The sequence below is a fragment of the Aquila chrysaetos genome, chromosome 9 (genome assembly GCF_900496995.4).
Source record: "Aquila chrysaetos chrysaetos chromosome 9, bAquChr1.4, whole genome shotgun sequence".
Classification (NCBI taxonomy): Eukaryota; Metazoa; Chordata; class Aves; order Accipitriformes; family Accipitridae; genus Aquila; species Aquila chrysaetos.
The window spans coordinates 36,142,311-36,162,038 of NC_044012.1; the positions used below are offsets into that span (position 1 = coordinate 36,142,311).

The 19,728-nt window shown below is 40.1% G+C and overlaps 1 protein-coding gene across 1 annotated transcript in view; it reads right to left on the minus strand.

The window, feature by feature from the left end:
* GALNT9 (polypeptide N-acetylgalactosaminyltransferase 9) overlaps positions 1-4,921 on the minus strand; it is a 222,179-nt gene extending 217,258 nt beyond the window's left edge. Inside the window, exon 1 of the mRNA XM_030026236.2 lies at positions 4,855-4,921. The gene's annotated coding sequence lies outside the window, so the exon portion shown is untranslated. The remainder of the gene's footprint in view (positions 1-4,854) is intronic.
* Between the last annotated feature and the right edge of the window lie 14,807 nt (positions 4,922-19,728).

Genomic DNA, 19,728 nt, shown 5'->3' on the forward strand with positions numbered 1-19,728 from the left:
CATTTGAACCACTGAAGGCTGCCTGGCTTTACTGTCTATACTTCAGCACTGATTAGGCTCCGACTGATTCCCATAGATTCCCTTTAGCCGTTGGAGCACGTCTTCCAATTCAGTTCTGTGTGAACTAAAGTACAGTATGTGGGAATGATTGGGAGATTTACTTCAAAAGTATGTTCCTGATCCAACCTAAAACTGTAGTGTAGATGCAGCCATAAACATCCAAGAATATCAGGCCAAACACTGGGTTGCAATGAATTATTTTCCTGTCAAACACAAAAGAGTTGCAATTCTTACTAACTTCAAAGCTGAGCAAGTTCTGTTAATATTAATGTAGTGTTAAGACAGGAGTCAACAAATGGTTTTATTATTACACATAATATTTCAAACTGTTTTCCCAACACGTGAGTTAGGCTTTAGTCTCTGAAGAGAGCTGTTAATTTTAAGTTTTGTTCAGCCGTCACCCTTGGAGAAAATCAGTGGTGGTTAGCAGAGTTTGTTTTCTGCAGATATTTTCCTACCCTCTCTACATCTGTAAGCAATTTTTAGGCTAGGGAAACTTCCTAGGAAGGTGTCATTAGCTTTCAGGGTGACATTTCTAGAAGGCAGAATTATCAGAGTACTTGTTTTGTGATGGCCTCTGTTCCAGCACTGGGATAGGTATGTAGATAGAGATACATTTAATATACTGATTCCCTGTTGTCTCCTCCACAGGGAAGCTGATCTGCAAAGCTCAGGTTTCTTTAACATGCAGCAGCTGCACTACACAATGTCCAGAAGAGAGACCTCCACTTTCTGAAGTCAAGCATCTTTTTACTTTGAAAAATATCTGATTATAAAAGCACATGCTGCAAGTAATATTGGATTTAACAGATTATGTGATTAAGCATTTACATGTAGCTTTGCAGGTGGAGAACAGGCTAATGCGACTTAACTGGTACACTTAAAGAGAGAAAAGGAAATAAAGCCTTCATTTTGTTTAGATGTGTAGGTATGGAGTTTTAAACACAAAGAGGGAGAGAGAAGGATGTCATTCACGCAAGAACTTCAGTCTCAGTCTTACAACACTGAGGTTGAAAACAAAGCTTATATCTAACTAAACATTTCTTTTAAATGAATCATGATATAATAGCACTAATTTACATTTCTAATTAATTTTCTAAAACAAATTATAATTATATTTCTAATAATTAGCATTTCTGGTTTGCAAGCACGTGTCAGCCACTTCATTCTAATGCAGCACAAGAATAAAAGCTGAGAGTAGAAAATAAGTCAATAAAACCAAAAAGCCCTCAATGCTGTAAAATACAGAATGAAAAGGACAATGGTAACTTCCAGTGATGTGTAAAGCCCTATGGGGCTTTTGAGTTTTAACTGGGTAGCGAAGATTTCTACAATACCAGCCATCATCAATTACGTAATGCCTTGCATCCTTCTTTTTATCTGCGGTCATTTCTGTGGTATTCCTGCAAACTGAGGCTATTTCAGAGCTCTTAGCAACAGGTTTGTGTTACATCTCTCCTTGTGAGGACATAATGTGAACCCCCCTCACACTGGCAGAGTCGTGATGCACAGATTGCTGTGAAAATGGTCATTGCTCAGATGAGAAATAAAAAGCTAACATCATAAATACATGTTATTAATCCAAGGTACCTCAGGAATGTGCTGCAGAGTGCTGGTAAATTATGGGAAGGTGTAAAGCTGGGGCAAAACCATTCTGTGGAGCAACATGGCTGGCTCAGTGGAAAATTTTTCTCTCCTTGGTCACACTTATTGAATGAACCCAGAATACTATGCAGTGCTCTTTATTTGTGTTTCTGCAGCACCAGGTGCCTCAGTTGAGGCGTTAGTAAAAATATAGTTGTTTCAAAAGAAGAGAGGAAGTTAAGCCCTCTCTAAAGCACTCACAAGATAGGTCCAACTCTGCACTACTAGTCTGGTATCACAGACCAAACCACAAAAGCTGATCGGGTATAAAGTCTTAATAATGTATGACCCCACCTTTCATCTTTGCGATGACACACTCTGCTAAAGCCACATAAGCCCAGAGTAATTCAGCTGATTGGAGAGGAGTTATCTTTGAGCACATCCAGTATCAGAATAAGGTTCTCATTCCTCTTGGCTTAGGCATCACTGCACAATAATTCCTTCAATACCTGTATTTTAAAATGTCTCACTTTTTTCAGCCAGCAGGTTGTACTGGTAACCTTCGGTAGAGTTCAGCTGTGACCAATACAGAAATACAAAAACGGTTCCTTGCAGCAAGTCCGCAATGTTGCATTTACATTAACAAAAGTCATATTCATTGAGAGATGGTATGGTCTAAAAGATCCGGCACACCACAGGTATTCCAGAGACATTATTTCATCCCTTTCTGGCCCTTTTCCCAGTACATAAGATTCTTGAGCAAGACACCTGCCATCTGAGCATTTGACAGCCATCACAGAGCACAGTCCAAGGTGTTCCCTTTGCCTTTTATGACAGTGATGTGCTTTAAGTGCTCACGCTGTTCAGCAAAACGAGATCCCTTAACACGTAGGCATTGTCAAACTACATGAGCTCCAAAGTTGTCAGATGTATCTGTATGCAACCGCAACGTTGCAATCACCATGCCCTGTTAATTTAGGGCCTTGGGTGGAAGGGTACCATTACATAACCCTCGCTCAGTGATTTACAAACTCCTAATGCAGAATAACATCAAACCTCAATGTCTGTCCCTAAAAATCTCTATTTTTTTATTCTGCTGTTTTGTCTATTCACACATTCTCCTTTTTTTTTTTTTTTTTGGGGGGGGGGGGGAAGTGTTTAAATAGCTCTTTCACTTATTGATTAGGCTAGTACGCAAAGAAGGGAGGTGATTGATGAATATACCTGTTCATTTAAAGTAGGTCTGAGGCAGCAGTGAAATTAGTTGCTGACTTAAGTAATTTAGTCACAAAATTATGCTCATGTAAGTAGCAAATAGAGTATTTCTGCTGTGCAGTCAGAAAGTCAACTTTTGATGCTCACAACAAAAAAAAGAAGAAATTCTGTGTGTGACTTATTTACAGCAACTTGGACAGATCAGTGACAATCTGGTGGAGTTATGCAGGAAACCCATAGAGTTAAGGGTTGAAAAACCACTGCTTTTTAGCCAGTGATAAATCATCCCATGTAGAATTTGTGAAGCTGTTATGTACTGACTGAAGAAATTAGACTTTTTCCTTTTCAAGTACACATCGAGGCTAGAAAGAATTACAGTGCTATATACACATAGTGAAACCTGTTCAGAGCACCTTGACACATAGATAAGACAGAAGCTGCCTTTGAAGGACTTAAAAAAATCTCTGCCTTGAGTGTGCTGGGTTTCTAATGGTCGTACAGCAGAAATGCTTTCTCGGCTTTGGTAACAGCTTTAGGCAGGCACAAAAATTCAGATGTCTTAAAAGGACAAAAAGGTAGACATACTGCTTGACTCCATGGAAAGGAGGGCTGGCCCCACTTTTACAAAGCCCTCTTCTTTTCTATAGGGTAACTATGTCCCTAAGATGAAATACTTATTTTCCATTTATTGGACAGGCATGCCATGCTGCTGAGGATGTGAGTGCATATTTTGGTAGTCCATACAGAACAGTTCTGTATCTGTACCACGTTTGTGCTACTGCAGCACCAACACACCTTTGTCAAGTATCATTAGGCTACATTCTATATGAATACAGACTGAAACTCTCCCTGCATCTCACAGAGACCAGCAGTCAGAGGGGCAGGTTCACCAGGAGCTCAGAGACACAGCAGCAATCCCTTTTCTCCACTCATCACTGTTCAGCATGAGCCAGATGCACTGACACAGCAGCGGTCACCATCTGCTCTGCTCCTGCCTCATAGTGCATACCCAGCCACCACCGTTCTCTGGATTTTATACAGCAGATTTACACCAGCAAAAGCCTTAGTGTAGATACAGTTAAACCAGCAAAAAAGCTTTTATCAGTGCCTTCTATTCTCCTGGAGGAACTGGATTTAGTTTCATGTCTACTGAGAAGTTTACCAGTGTATTTTAAACCCTCTTATTGGAGAAGCTGTTTGTGTCAATGAGGCACTTTGGGTCATATACCTGTACCACTTTTTAAGCATATCCCCACCAGCAAAGACTTTCTGGCATATCAAGACACCCAAAGACAAGTACACAGGCCACGACCAGACTGGGAAACACAAGGAAACCCAAGTCAGCATACTTCTGTCTTGCTTAGCACTCTCAAAAATGACAAACATATCCAATTCCCCAGATTTCCAGTTCCCCTGGAAATGAGGACAAAGTAGTCACCTCTTCTGCACGCAACACAGCCATTTGCATTGCAAGAGCAATACTCAAATCCTCCTGAGCACCCTCAGGTCTGGTGATAAGGCCCCGGGGGAATCCAGATGCCCTTCCTGTGAGCCAGGGCTTGCTCAGGTCCCAGCTGCCCCGAGCCTGCGCATCCCTCTTATAAGCTTGTCAGCAGGCAAACAGTATTTTAGTAAAGGCAACTGGTAGGTCTATAATAATAAATCTTAGCAGAATTAGGTAACAAAAGGAAAAGTATAACTGCTGAGCTTCTCAGCAAGCTTTTGGAACATTTCGTTTAAGCAGGATGGCTGGCCAAGTTTTCTTTAAGCAGCTGTAAATATAAGAATTGAATATAATTATGAAAGAATATTTAAGCAAACTGTTAACAGCAGAAACCTGGTGATGGAGCGGGTCTCACCTCTCAGCTCTAGGTACTTCAATTCTAAGTCTTATTAAGTCAGACAGAAGAAAGTAGCAAGTACAACAACATAAAGACAAACAAACAGTGGGTATATCCTCACGGCCAAAGGTGGCTGAAGTGATCAGTGCCTTACCTGGCTTAATCCATGTTACAGCAGCACCCACTGCAAAGCTGCATCTGTGTCACCAGGGTGCACCTTCCAGATCCTGCAGTCCCACCACTCAGTGACTGGGCAGAGCTGGCCAGAAAGTTGTTCTGTCACGAGAAATTCTGAAAAAATCTGAAAGAGAAGACAACACATTGCTGTTCAAATTCAAAATTATTGTTATGTTTTCAGGAAAACAAAGAACAAATCAAGAACAAGTTCATTTTTGACCCTCACCACCAGGCCCATCCCTGCCAAACACAGACATCTCATGAAATCAAAGGCAAGGCAGACGTTGCAGAGGACTGACTATCTCAGCCCAAATTCTAGCAGCTGTGGGCTAAGCTACTGCTCAGCCTGTAGGATTGGAAAAGTGCTACCCTGAGACACTTACTGCTCCTATGCAGCAAGGGTTACTCAGAGGTAGCCAGCACCAGCCACCGTCAGAGAGGACCAGGGCTGTGACCCAAAAGAGCAGCTTTTACATTCTCAACAAGATAATATATGCTATAGGAACACAATAAACAATGATTGCACCCTGCATAATACTTCTCTGGTTTTGTATCACTTAGTGTTTGGGGTCCCTTTCCTCCAAATCAGAAGTGGTCTGGCCCATATCTAGAATAAATATTTAAAACACCAATGCAAAAACAACCTCCCTCTTCTTTGTTTGCCAATCTCTTTATCTTTCACCACTGCTAACAGGTCTGCTGTTTACAGAGCAGTGACAAAGCCTGATTAGGGATGCATCTTTTAAAAAAAAAAAAAAAAAAAAAAAAAGGATGTGGGGAAAGGAAGGAGCAGATATCCTTGAGATCAGATGATTCCCCAAAATGTTTGATCCCTCAGATCAAATGCAGTGTTTTTCCTCCCACTGCGCGCATGTGCGTGTGCATCTGCACCAGTTCACTGGCAGGTACCACAGTCCTTAGAATTCCTGATCACAGTCACAGGAGAATCATAGCAGAAAGGAACAAACATTGTCCATTAAAAGACAGCCTTGAGTTGTTTTTTGCCAGTTTTCTTGCTTTAGGCTGATACTTTGGTGTTCATTCAAACCACTGAAGTCTCTTATCAGGGACAGCACAGCATAGAACTTGAAATGGAAAAACACAGGCAATCTGAGTTTCCTTAGAAAATATTAGAAGGCAAACTTTGAAACATTTTAATTTTAAACTTCTTTCTCATCACAATTGTCTCTCCCTAAAAGCAAAGCAATGACAGTAAAGTGACCAAAAAAAAAAAAAAGGGGGGGGGGGGGGGGGGAAGAAAAAAAACTTTTAAAAGGGAGAAGCAGAAGAAAAGAAAAACCTGGGAAGAAAAGATTACTTCCCCGGGGTTTCTTTTCTGCTGTTTCATATATATCATCTTCCTAACCACAGAACAGGAAAATTATGTTCTATTAATCACATTAAGTTTAACCATTCATTAAAAAGTATTTTAATATTACCTGTCTCGCAAAACAGAAAAATCTCAAAGACAGACATATCATTTTCCTGATTTACCCACCTTTTTTCATGAAATAAAGTTGATTTCAAAGGAAATCTAGGAATAAATGAAGGTCTGTATCATCCTACTACCAAACTTTGATAACTTGGATTTGCTAATGATGGGAATGTAATGACAGAACTAAAATTTCCACCAGAGCACGGTGGATTTTTTTCCTTTCTCACCATTCGTACAGGCTCAGCTGCCCATAGCAAGAAGCAGAGCCTATGATGAGAGCAACATTGAAGCCAGGTACCTCACCGTGGCTGCGGGTCCCTTTCTTGGTCTGCCTGTCAACCTTGAAGTTGTCCTTGCCTGACCTGTGCCTGCAGAGTAGTGAAACACTTCCCTCATCACATGTTGTGTGATTTCTAGATGCAACGCTGACTAAAACAGTGCTATATTGTAAGTGCTCTCATACACTTGCTTGTTATCTAACAGAGCTCACATCCTACTGCAGCTCAGCATTTGACTAATTCAACAGACCATAAGAGATGGAGAAACCCAAGTCCTCCTCATTATTTAAGAGGCCTTGAGGTGTAAAATCATCAGATCAACTTGCCAAAAGAATCTCATCTTTTAAACTCTTATTTTGAACCCATTTGGGTTTTCAGGTAACCAAGAAACTCATCTTTATTCGTAGGCAATTTGTTTTACAGCTGCCTGTAATCTCCCAACTTCCAGACTGAAAATCATTTAAAAACAAATGAGCTTCCCTGCAGATAAAATTCAGAATCTCTCTGAGCTTTCAAGATAATAAAACTAAAAGGCAATGTTAAGTTGAAAGGGGAGATGAAAAACAGAGGAAACCAGAAAGTCCCATAAAGTTCAGAATTTAACCTTAAGGCTAGAAGAAATGGGCAGAGTAAATTCTTCATTTCCATATGCCATTTTGTGGAACTGGGATGAGAGCAGCAGCAGAGCACAGTATCTATGTCTTGTTAGCACTGTTCATATTCTCATGTGGTTTTGTATGTGTGTGTTTGTACTCCAGCTGGGCCTAGTGCCATCACATATTATATATTCACAGCTTCAGACTTTACAGCCAAGATTTTCAAAAAGCTCTAGTAGCTTGAGGTGCCTCCAACGTTGAAACATCCTAAGGCGAGCAGCTTGGCAGCACTTTCAGCAAAGGAGGCCTTTTTAAGGTTACTCAGACTGGATGCTCAAATAGGCTGGTACCCCATAATCATCAATTTGTGACAAAACCTGGCAGTAGCATGAGGCACTTTTCCATATATATAAACTGCTGATGGAGTTGGTAGGCGGTTTTAGTTGGACATTTTGATAATATCTGATACCAAATATAGGATAATTGTAAACCTGCCTCTCTTTTCTCCACAGTACTCCACACAGTACTTTAGTGTTTGAATGAACTGCACCAAAACACTTTGCAGGAACACTGCATACTGTGGCCTGCCACCTGTGAAACACATCTTGCTTTGTTGGTCAGTAGCATTAACGCCATGGTGCCCCACGACGGCAGCTCCTCTGTGATGGACTGCAGAAGCAAGGCCTATTGGTGTCGATGGTATAGCATAGTTTCCACTCCAACTTCTACAGGATACAGCCCATGTAACTAGTGCAGAGATATGATACAAGAAACTGGACATAGACTCAGTGTAGGATCAAATTCCCCTTCTGACAAGTGATGGGATCTCTTCCACTGAACATGGAACCACATTCTTTGGTCTGTCTCTGCAGAATTTACCACTCTCATCTTTGTTTCAGTTCACACAGATGCTTAAAGCCCATTTTGAGAACACAAAGCAACTGCACATCTTGTTTGTCTAATGCCAAGCATTAATATAAATAAATTATTCAATTTTTCTACTATTTTTATAGATTCTTACAGACTTGCAAAAGTCTTCCCCTGTACGCGTGATAATTGCAATTATACTCAGCTTATGATTTTGTCACTGTTATAAAGTTTCCCTCTTAACTTGAAAATGAGCCTTGAAAACAACTGAAGTGCAAACATCCTTAATCGTATTCTCTTTCCCTACTTCCATGAAAATTCAGCAGTACAACCTCATCCTTGTTTAGGCTCACAACACTCTTTACCTCTTCCTTCCTCTAAAATTGGTCTGCCGTCTATATGCTGCAAATGTCGCTGTCCATGACAGTTCAGATGCACTGGTCATTGTACCATGGAGGGAACTGTGCACCAGTGGCTGCAGGGGAACCGCTCACTCCCTTTTACTCTACAACCTCTGACAGCCTTAGCACACGTAAGAAAAAGACTTATGTCATCTTTTCTGATGAATACACGGGGTAACAAACTGCCACTGCTGTGAAAAAAACAGCTATTTTATTGGAGAAATAGAAGGTCCCTTTAACATAATAAACAGGGAGGACAGGATAGAAGACGACTCTTAGGCGAGAAAATGAAAATGGCTTGCCCAAGAAGAGGTTACACCTCTCAGCACATTTTTTAAGGCTTTGCATATATGCAAATGTCCCCCTGCGCTTCTGCACATCAGCACAATGTAAAAGACTAGATGAGTCTGTAGGGGGGAGGAAAAAAAATTAGGCCAGCAGAGGAACTCATGTACACACAACTGTTCCAAAAAATTAGAAAGAAAAAGGGAGAGAGCGGGCAGCGCAATCATTTGCATGGACTGATTACAGATCTCATATCCAGGCATTTCAGACAAGGCAGGCTGGGAAAGTCAGCTGCACAACAAAAGAGCAAGATACTGATGGGGTTGCTGTTAAAGGAGTACAAAGAATAGAAGACACTGGCTTCTTGCAACAAAACCAAACCCTTTGAATCCCCGTCTTCTCCCTACATCCAACTGTTACGAGAACAGAAAGAGGCTGTACCCTGGCATTAAAAATATTGGCACCATGCCCCTCTAAATCACTTGTGCAAAGCAAACAGGTACCATGCAATAGTATCACATCTACAGTGTACCCTCAAATCAGCCCGTGCTGACACAGCATCCCAGTACCGATAGCCCAGATGGCTCAGCGTGGAGAGCGCTGTGCAAGGGGAACTAGAGCCAGCCATGCACACTTCCCAGACAACACACATACGCATTGCAGGCAGGCTAAGAGGGTATGGATCTTGAAATCGCAGCCTTGACTCTGCAACAAGACATAACACCTTTCTCACTGCACTCATGTATAAGAGGAGCATGAAAAAGCCCAGGGACCCAACTCCTGACAGCAGCAGTAATTCAGCCTATGAAAAGCAATAATCCAAGAAAGTTTAAAACAATCACGAAATTAAAGAATTTTAGATCAGTCAAGGAGCAAATATGTTTTTACACACTTCCAGGCTGCTGTTTCTAAGAGCACATGCAGTGACACAAATACATGCCAAACAATTTTTGTGCTCCAGTAACGGAGCAATGGCTGCAATGTCACACATTACAAAGGTGTTACCCCACAAAGGGCACAAGGCCCTTGTGGCAACTCAATATTAAAACACTGAAATAAGCACTGTGTGTTTTCTTTTGCAGGGAGAAGGAAAAAAAACCCCACTGTTTGACCTTCAACTCAGCAGCCTCTTTTGCATCTGCCACAATCCTAAAGCTGAAAAAATACTCTCCCCCTTCTCAAAAGGAGGAGGAAGATCCATATCTAGCAGACAGATCAAATGAATCATCATTTGTAAAGAAGTAATTATCAACATGCCACTGTGGGGTATATGATCCTGGTTGCAACATCAGAGCAAAAAGCAAAGCTTCACCGGAAAGATCCCATTAGTTTTATCTCGCAACAGAACCTCAAAGCTGCCCTAAAGGCACAACGTACCCACAAAGAAATATTTCTTAGCAAGATCCAGGCATCTTTCTCTCTCTTTAGTTTGTAAGGTTTCACCATTGTCAAGAAAGATTTCCAAAATGAACTTTTATTTTTCCATTTTAAACTGAATGAATGAAAATAAAAAGTAAAATAGAATTATTCTCAGTTCACTGATCCACACCAGCAAATGTCTGGTCCTCACCCTCACCCTTTCTGTCCAAAATAATTCATAGCACGATGCTCTAGGATGTGTCTCAGCCTACTAAACCTGCATTGTCTGACTGCAAAATATATGGCTTTGCACTTGTGTTTTGAGCCTCATAAACATTTGTGACTGTATTTAAAAAAATCAAAGTAAATGAGGGATACATATTTTCAGCTACATTGTCTTTAGTTACTTAATTAAATACATTATCTCAGGAATATGATAGATGTAATTATTTCCATTGGATCAGCCAACTCAGCATACTAGTACTGTAATATCTCATTTTTCTAAAAACAAACAAACAAAAACCAACTAAAAAACCCCAAAACAAACAAACAAGAAAACCCACCAAAAAAACCCCCTAACAACCAGCAGAATTCCCAGCCCAGGACCAAGTGCTAAGCAGGACTGTGAGAAGGGTCAGAGGAAGCAGTATGATAAAGCGTTGTCACATCATTTGGGAGAGAACTGCAGGATTTACCATCTACAGCCACTTTCAGAAGCGACAGAGACAGCACCTCCACCTTATCAACACAAGCCAGAAAGCAGCCAGTCCAAGGAAGCTCTTTGCATTATTTTTCTGCTACTCCTGGAGAATAAGGTGAACCCTAATCAACAAGGCATGAAATTGAGATCACTTACAAGAAATGCTGGGAAAGGTCAAATTTCTCTAAACTTTACAGAAGAGTCTTAGACCAGGTTTGAGCAAGATGGCGAATCACATACTGAGTTAAAGATATTCAATAGTTTGAGCTGCTGGTTTCAATTTTCAAATTGCATTTGAAAACAAAACCCCCCAAACAGCCTGATGCTACGCTTAGTGGAACCTAGCATTATCTAATCTGACTGTAAAATATTCAGTAGTTTAAAATTCAGTCATGTCAGCTAGAGTCTAATTTATCTCTCCCCTGTGGATTCCCAGTGTCTTTTCAAAGCTTTTTGGCATTAAAAAGGAGATCCAAAAAAAAAAAAAAAAAAAAAAAAAAAAGTGGATTTTATAGTAGGACTTCTGTATCTCCCATACAGCTTTGTGCCAATGAATGGTGTTTTTTGATCGAAAGAATAAAAGGTGAGTGTTAAGATAAGGTCACCTCCTCTAACATATACAGCACTTCAGTCCAAAGGGTTGTTCAGTTTGTCAGTAAGAAAATGGATATTATGAACTAATTCATCTTCAAGAGTGAACATTATGTAGAAGACATGAGCAGAAATAAAATTTTTCGTCCTGTAAAGTTTTGAGATTTACACTTGCCTCTGCTTCTTTTTGAGGAAAAAAACCTCAACCAACAAACCCCCAAAATAGAACAAATAATTAAATCATCTAGAACAGTAATCACTGACCTGGGAGGTGGCAGAGATGAGTTCAAATCCCATTTTTGAATCAATTCAAATGAAACTTGGAATAGAAATCTCCCAAAAGCAGCCTAAGCTCTTGCACTTTCCACAGTTATTTAAATGTACATCTCTAACAACAACAACAAAAAACCCCAAAACAACAACAAAAAACCCCAAAACAACAACAAAAAACCCCAAAACAACAACAAAAAACCCCAAAACAACAACAACAAAAACCCCCACAGTAGAATGGCCTGGTGGTTAAATCACATACCTATGAGTGTGTTTGACAAATCCTTTGAAATAGCCTTTCAAAGACTGCTGTTCTGCCTTGCCAAGACAACTATGAAATTTTCTTGAAGAAGTTGTCTATTCTTAAAACCACTTACATGTGGTTGAGAGATTTAAAGTATGGAGTAAGAAAGTATGAGGTTTTTCAGCCTTACAAGGAAAAAACAACAGGCTACATTTGAAAAAATGATGGAACGCAGCAAAGATAGATTTTAATCAATGTGCTTAAATTCCACAATTTAGCTTGTGCCCTGATGAAAACAGGGTCTGAAAACAAAAAAGCCCAAGGAATTCTGTAATTCTGGAACATGATTCTGGTACAAGGATCACCAGAAGCTATTCAAAGATCTGTCTGCAGGCTGCTTAAGTTACTATACAAATTAAGAATTGTTATTATCATTAAAATTATTCATAAAAATCACTATTTTTTGCTTGATTATTTAACTGTGAAACATTTATTGTCACAGAACCTTTACATTGCAGATTTCATTCAGGAAAATATTTTGCTGCACCTTTCAGACAGTATAAGGTTCTTTGCCTCTTCCTCTGTTTATCTAAGCATGGGATTTGCATCTTCAAATTCTGTTGCAACCAATCTCAAGGAATGCATCGTCACTAAAAACAAAGTTCAAATAAAAAGAGAGCACATCCCCATTCTTTGATGCATTTTGATATAATATTACAAATTCTTTGAGCAAGGACTACCTGTATACAGCCTTGTGCACATTTTCACATTAGTTGTAAAAGACTCACTGGTTGAACTGTTGCCCCTATTATGCCAATGACAAAACAGCCCATTAATTCAGCTGGACCAGGAATCACCTTTAGATTTTAGGGCTAACCTCCTGTACAGTCTAAAATACACAGGACAAAGATTTACAAGTAATTAATGCTCCAAACTCCATTTTATACAATTGTATACAATCTTAAATTTTCAGTGTCTATAATGTCCTTTTCTTTCTGAGAATATGAAAGGACTTCATGAGAGCCCTAAGGAAAACAATTTGTATTTTCTTTTAAAATTACCTGTGTCCCACCCTGGTTAATAATATTCATAATAGCACACCAGCTGAGCACAAACAAATAAGTATTAAATTAGGAAGTGGTGCATCAGGTTTTTTTCCTGTCCCCCAACACTGAAAGGCATGTTTCCAATTCAGTACGAATCTATCTTAAAAACAAATTCATGACCCTTTTGTTGTTGGATTTTTGTTATTGTTGCTGTTGTACTAAGAAATGTAAATCATATTTCATTTCCATCAAAGTAAGTACCAGTCAATTTTTTGTTTCTCCAAGCATGGATTGAATTACAGCACCTTGTTTCCTTTTGCACATACTGTGTTTCCTCTCCCCTTTTGATTGCTGTTGATTAGTTCAAAGAGCAGGCAATGGAAGTAAAAGATGTTGAAATAAGATAGCAAAGTCAAGCATTTTCAGTTATGAAATATAACAGATGCTCTGAAGTTGTGGCATAAACTCTATAATGCATATCAAGCTGCTAATCTAGATTTACTACAATGATTAGAGGAAATCACAATTTAAGGTAAATAAAATAATTTGCTGAAATCTACACCACCTTGTGAGGATGCAGACGTTGTTTTTTTTTTTCTGCAGTTGCTTCTTATGAATGGAATAAATATTAATTTTACTGGAAAAAATATTAAGAACTCAACCCTAAACAATACTTGTGCTCTAGGAAATTGAATACATGTGCTATTCATGTGCCTGTGACACTGTGAAGAATGTGAATCTCTCATCCAAAACAGTAAAGACTAAAAAAACTGCAAAAAGATATTTGGTAAGAGAGGAAGATGCAATGTTTGAAACAAATGCTTTTGTTCTTAAAAGACAATAGAAGAGAGTTAATTGCTTCATAATGGAGAAAGTATTGAAGTATGAAAACAATCTGCAATTCGGCGAACTGCTCTGTGTCCACGAGTTAAGAGTTCATTACCAATGCTTTATTCATTTATTTTAACAGCGCTGCACTGAATTCCTAGTACAATTTGTCTGCTTGCATCAGATCTCCTTGAATTTTAGCAGATTCCAGTTCCATTCTGGAAGTGTTGGAAGCAGATAACTCAAAACAACTGTTCACGTAGATACAATTGCTTGATAAATCAAGGTAACGAAACACCCTCCTTCCTGCAACTGGGAAAAGCACTGAGGTTTCAGTTAAAAAACAAACAAATAAACAAAAAACAGGCATCAGGAGTTTTTCAACCACAAAAATCAAGAGCAATCACTGTCGAGTTTTCTTACAGAAAAAAAAAATTTCCCACAGTTTCCTGCAGGCATTGTTTTGGGGATTAACACAGCCAAGAAAATTAGCCATAAATCACATTTTACAGCATCATTAAATTAACATAATAAGCCTGTGGTTTCTGGACAAGTACTTTACATGCTCTTAGGAAAGTAAGGCCCCCCCCCCCCCCAGTTTGTATTTTGAATATATAAGACCCGTGATAGAAAACATTCTTGTGCACATTTCTGGAGGTCTCCTTGCCCCTTTCCAGAGACAGCCTTGCTCTTCCACCCACAAAACGCTGAGCCATTATGTCTCTCAGCCTGGGACTCGCCAAATATACCCACCAAGGTCTCAGTTTCCCCTCTCTCGCCGCAGCTCCCCATCTGCCCAGCTGCATTTGTACTGTAAGTCTTGGACACCTTTGGCATCAATCACAGTAAAATAAGTTGCTCACATCCACAGTAAGGTCAAAGCACCGAGCAGTGGCCTCTGTAGGCAGTTTATACTCTGTCATTACCATATTTTATATCACAGGATTAGGCGCTTCAGAAGTGATTCACAATATAGAATGTCCACATCCACAGAATACATTCATCGTGGTCCTTACTTACTGAATTGCTTTCAAGTAAATATCTTCAATCACTCTGTCCATCAGAAACCTCAGTTCATTCAAAATTCATCACTTTAGACAAATGATTTAAAATGTTCCTCCCCACAGTTCATTAGCTGAAGTCTACCTCAGGTGGATTCGCCTTGACTGTTTCAGAAGCATGGAAATACTAACCCAAAGTTTCCTTTAAAATATAATTTGCAAACCTGACACGTTATTTATTTATCAGAGGCAAATGAAATTGTTTCCAGATTTCCCTAAAATAAACGTACCACAGAGTGTTGAGTTAGTTTAAATAACGTTGCCTTCGATTTGACCTGCCGGCTACACATCAGTTCAGCTATTAATAAACCTTCAGACCACACCTCATCTCCAATAAAAACTGAATTCTAACATCAGCAAGTATTCTTAATGCAGAGGGTACATTGGCCTTCAAAACCCCAATCACTGGAAAATTCTGCTAAAGTAATAGAAAATGTCCAGTCTGTCTCTGAGAAAATGTGAGCTAATTTATATGTAAACCCATGTAACACAGTGTTTCATTTCTTCAGGCCTGACTCACACTGATAAGCTGTTAGTCCAAATATGGGGGAAAATATTTTTTTTTTTTTTTTTTAAATACAAAATTAGCTGTTGAGCATCCTGCTCATTCACTCTGTGCCTCATGTGAGCTGTCTCATTCAATGATATGGAAAACAGCAGGACCAAAAAAGAGCACTGGAGGACCTCAGGGTATTTTGCTCTATTCCTGCTAACAGAGGAGGGTTTGGAGCCTGGAGGATATCACACATCCAGTACTGGAAGAGGTGAAGTCAGCCACACCATCTAGGAAAGGGACCTTACGGCTGTTTAGAGGGCTTGCCCGTTTTATCAAAATTCATGTGTTATACCTGTATTTCTCCTGACATGAGCAAGGGGAGTCTGCAGAGAGGGGTGCAGCACCATCACCACACCAGCTGTGCTGGAGCACACAGCCGCACCCCGGAGAGGGACCTCCCTTCGGAGTCCACTGACAGCCTTCTGAACCCTGAAAATGGTAAATATTTTACTGCTTATTATTCATATTTACCAAGAGTGGATCACTAAAGGACTTGATGAGGTACAAGTAGTTATCCTTGCTGCTAAGTAGTCCTCCATTACTGCTAATACAAGATGGCTTCTCTGATAATCTGTCAGTTGACTTTAGGAACAGCCTTGAAAAACATCATCCATGACTACTGTTATGTAGTTTCTTTGCTTCAAATCTCCTACTTTTTCCCCCTTTCTACTGGGCTTCAAATTTCAGATGAACAGCCTATTTTTTGTTTTTAATTGCCCCGGTAGAGTTGTTAAACTTCACTTAGAACTGTACATCTCAGGTGGAATTAATCTCTCCCAACTCACACTGATAATAGTGTTGTGTGAACAACTGATCTTCTCCGTCTGTGGGAAATCTGAAAAATATGGTGAAAAACTCTCTCAGATGGATCCCGAGACAAACATGTTTGGCTTTTTTCCAGGCAAAACCCCCAAACAAATCTTGATTAACTTCAAATTCTTTTAGGTCATACAAACTGCTTTTGCTTAAAATTATTTTTCTTTGTTTGAGGCTATTGTTCCTAACAGTTAAAAAATAATTTAGTTAGAATGTTTGGGGGAAAAAAAATACTGAAAGCTGAACTATATTTTAAATATTACCCTAAAAATAACAGGAGCATAGGTGGGGATAAGCATAAGTTGTCTCCAGAAAGTTTTGTCCAATGTTATTTTTACACCCTTTTCTGTTAGGACTATAACTGTCCCTCAGAAAAATTAATTAAGCCCAAACAATACAAAATCCTGTGTCATGTTCAAGGAACCTGCTGGGACCTATCTGAGTCTGTAAGATAATTTAATGAGTACTCATTAAATTAACATCTACCCCCACAGCAAGTTCAGCAGTGAAAGATATAAGCAGAAGAGCTTTAAATGGCTTTTCCTGCTCTCAGGGCTCCCGCTGTCTCATTTGGTTCAGGCAGCTTGAATTCTGTGCCTCGGCACTCCCGGGAAGCTAGGGCTGGCTGCAGAATAGGTTCACAAGACTTCATTTTTATTGTAAATTTCCAACATTAAGAGGAAAAGAAGATTTATTAGCCTCAAGCACAGCTGCCTCTGGAATTAAAGATACTTCCCCAAAGGAGGTGTGCACAGAGCTGCACGCAGCCTCCGCAGGGCGACATCACCTTATCCCCACTCCCTCTAACTGGAGAAGTCTCGGGGCAGGATCCCATCAGCAGTCCCCCTTGGGGCATCCCTTCAGCCAGGACCTCGAGGCAGGATGCTGCCTAACCCACTCTGCAAGCTTTCACCTGTCTTTTTTAATCCTTGACTTTCTCAAATGAAGGATGTTTGTGAGAAGCTGGCTAACTAGTGGGGAGACTCCTTGCTGGCTTGTAAGAGCCCTTGCCTGTAAATGGCTTATACCTTACAAAGCTAGGCTAGAGTCAGAGGGATGCAACTGGAACAGAGATGCAGTTTAATCTTACAGTGTTTCATACGCTTGTCCGTTAATTTAAAAAAAAAAGAAAAAGAAAAAAGAAAAAAAAAGGTTTTCCTCTAGTAGGCGATTTAGATGTGCAACTAGAGTACTATGGGGGCCAATATGAACGTATCAATGTTTTATAGCAATACTTAGATGAACATAAAGAAAACTCAGTTAGGTTTTGTGCTGACTCATATGCCTGGGGTAAAATGTGGATACTTTGCTTTGAACTCAGAACGGGTTTGTTTTTACAGAGTCTGCCATGCTGTTTGCTGACTGGATAATGCACTTGGTTCAAAAGGCATCTAAACACACTCAGCACTTGAAAAGGCAAACTACTCAATACATTTTTAATGCTAAGGTACTACAAAATAAGTTACCAAGTGTTCAGGATCACCCAGCTAGCCTACAGTATTGGCCCAATGCATAAGGAAAATAATGGCGTATTAGGATAGTCCATCACTACATTAAGGACACTGGCTTTCTCTTAAACCAATCTCTAATGCCTCATCTGGGCTAGAGCAGACTTCAGTATCAGTTAAAGCAGCATCAAAAGCAAAGTTTATTCACAGGCACACAATGCTTCTGAATGATATTGAACTGTCTAAAGAAATTGTATGTGTCAAATAAATGCCCCCTACACACGGTGAGGAAGAACTGACTGGAGGTTAGAAATCAGAGTCCCAAAACTTTCTACAGGTTCTTGGCTTTTGGAGAGCTCGATTCCAGCACATAACCTCCTAACTAGTCTGGACATGACTACTGCTAGGGTCAAGGAACACTGTGCTAGGTGCCATACAGGTAGAGCAACAAATAGTCTCTTAAGGCACTTATAGTCTATATGGAAGGAAAAAAACTAGGTGATAAACCTCGTTTAATCTTTCTTTGTAGCCAAAACTAATTCAAGGGAGACTGCACTGCTGAGCTGAAGAGGAGTTAGTTGCCAACTGCTAGGCCCTCATGCCTGGGTCTAATTGCCAGATTTCTGCATTCAAAGTGCAGCACCTCCGAACCGTGGGACAGCTTTTCAGGAGCATGCTGCTGTTAGCCTCAGAGGTGGACCTTGCCAGGTAAAAAAGGAAGCATTTCAGAGAAATGTTCACTGGACGCGTACCAGCCCCTTACTACCAAATCTCTCTGAGGCAGGATCTGGAGCCCTTCCTCCAACATATTTTCAGAGGCCGTGCTGGAATCAATTGGGAAATAACACCTGGGGCAGTCTCGCTAAGAACAAACAGATACTCTAAGCACAACTGAGACACAGCAAACGGGCACAGGGAAATCAAAAAACAAAACTCTGCAGTGAAATTGTGTAGACATAGCTTATAAAAGTCTTGAGAGCACTTTAGTCCTACTGCAAGCAGCGGTAAAAGCAGTGACTTCCCAAATGAGTCTCTTAAAAGAACAAAGATATTTCTATCCTATAATGAGCATTTTGGGGTAGAGAGTTTTTGTCTGGAAATTAAAGAATATTATATCTCCACTACAGTGTCCAGGAGATAAAAAGCTGTGGACCTGTGTGGCAGGAGTACAAAAGAGGGTTGTGTACAAGAGGTAAGAGAAGTCTTTGCTCCCCACAGCATATGTTGCTTTATTTTGTTCTAATGTTGTGTTTGTCCCTAGGTCATTTTCCACATGGGCCTCTTGGCAGAGCAGGTGAGAGAGAATAGTTTTGCATGGACAAACTGCTTTAAAAAATGAAGAAGGAAGAGGGTATTGGAATTTAGAAACGGATTTCTTATGATGGAGATTACTACGGGAATGATTTCTAATAGTTAAAGATTTTCCTTCTGCCTGGACTTTTTGTTTTCTCCTTGGCTTTTTTAGTTTATTGTGTTTTAAGAATTTAACATGTGCACACACATTCACACTCACTTTCTCTGTCTGCACTTCCCTGAATCTGTAGCCCATCTTTCTCTCTGGCTGCAGCTGAACTGCAATAATGAAACCTCCTTTTGTTCTTGAAGCTGACTGCTGGGTGTAATGAGTGAGCATCAAGGTCAGCAAAGAATCAACTAATGCATAAAGGACTGAGCGCACAACATCTCTCCAGAAAAACTAAGGTGATGCAGCATAAGAAAGCCTGAACTGAGGTTCTGCGTGCTACACATCCCTGCAGAGAATTTCACCCAGCTGAAATCAGTGTTAAACTACATCTGAAACTGAGCCAGATTTGGAGGCACTCTACATTTACCTTGGTGGCTTGCAGGTTGTTGTCTAGCCAAACTTCTTACAAGGCTGTTGAAGCAGTGACTCTGGAGCCTGGATTGCTTTGCAATAATGCTGTAGCATTTAGGCCCCTGCTACTGTTAAATCTACTTTTATGAGTGGGCCATAAAGCTTGATGTGGTGGAGCTCGAGCAGAATTGCACCCTATGGCCAGGAGCAGTGCCCATCAGTCTGGAAGGGAAGAAAGAGCAGCCATGCCCACA